This window comes from Psammomys obesus, unplaced genomic scaffold, assembly GCF_907164565.1.
Source record: "Psammomys obesus unplaced genomic scaffold, mPsaObe1.curated_primary_1811, whole genome shotgun sequence".
In the NCBI taxonomy this organism is placed as follows: Eukaryota; Metazoa; Chordata; class Mammalia; order Rodentia; family Muridae; genus Psammomys; species Psammomys obesus.
In genome coordinates, this window is record NW_026587216.1 from 49545228 (window position 1) to 49546655 (window position 1428).

Consider the following 1428-nt stretch of genomic DNA (forward strand, 5'->3'; position numbering starts at 1 on the left):
AGCTTTAGGGAACCTGATGAGCATGACATGATTATTTTAAAGATTTCTTTATTTTATATGCATAGAAGTTTTGCCTATATGTATGTAAGTCTCTGAGAGGTCTAATATCCCTTGGAACTGGATTTACAGACGGTTGAGAGCTGTCAGGTGGATGCTGGAGATTGAACCCCAGTCCTCTGGAACAGCAGCCAGCGCTTAACCACTGAACCATCTTTCCAGCCCGTAACATGCATTTTTATGCAAAGCTGGGAGTATTTGGGGTGAAAATAGGGAGATGTCATGACAATATAACCAGTCTAGCTCATCCAAATTCATTAATAAATGTACTTCATAGGTTAAATGTGTGTGTGCACAAGTGGATCGAATTTTAAAACATCTTTTCTAAAGCTGGCACACTAGTTTCACTTATAAAAATAGTTTTCATTCAGTTCCACAACTCAGTTGGTCTCCACCCACAAGGAAGAAACATTTGTGTTATCTGCCTTAGAATTCTTGAGTAATTTTCAGGTGTGTCTAATCATTGAAACATTTTTAACTTAAATTAAAACTTTAAAAATGTAGACAGGTTCTCACGTCTCTTAGGCTGGCCTAAAATGATGTAGCAGAGGATGAACCGCCTTACCATTCAGTGGAAATGGTATACAGTCCTGGTCTGGCCTAAAACGGTGTGGAGGACAAATGCTCTCACTGTTCCAGGGTCTATGTAGTCCTGGGAATTTACCCAGGGCTTCTGGGGCGCTCCCGAGCACATAACCGATTGGGCTAGCCTCTAGACCCACTCCCCTTACTCCCGGCCAGGGTCTCAGCATGGAGCAAGGGCTAGCCGGAAACTCCTAAGGTTCCTGTCTCAGCCGCTGCAGTACTAGGGGGAATGTAACAATGACACTAGATTACTAGATACTAAGTATTATTTAGTGTAGCTAGATATGCATCCTTGCTCATACATGTTTTTGTGTCCGACATGAAAAGACTGCTGCTCTAAAAAGTCCACACTTGCCATACTAAAACCTGTTAACACTTCAGGCTTAAAGCCGGCAGCAACTTCACCAAGAGCACTTAGACCGTCACGCCAAAATTGTCTTCATGTATGTCCTCTTTCAATCCCAGGGGAAAGAGAAGCCGTGTGACGTCCTGCTTTCTTACAAATGCCGGAGCGATGTTTCTGAGGGCCTAGACAGGGCAGATTAACAAGCAAGCAGGCAAGCAGACCGCACCAGAGCGGCAGACCACGCCGTGCCGGCCACAGGGCGTACCTGGCAGGAAATCTCGCTCCCGGAGGCCCCGCCTCTGCCTCCTCTCCTTCCGGTCACCCGCCTCAACACGCCCCTTGGCAGTCCAGTGGTTCGCCGGCTCCCTCCGCTCGCAGGGAGGGCCGGAACTTTTGTCAGCCGGAACCGGGGAGCGCAGCGCAGTTGTTGTCGACCGGTG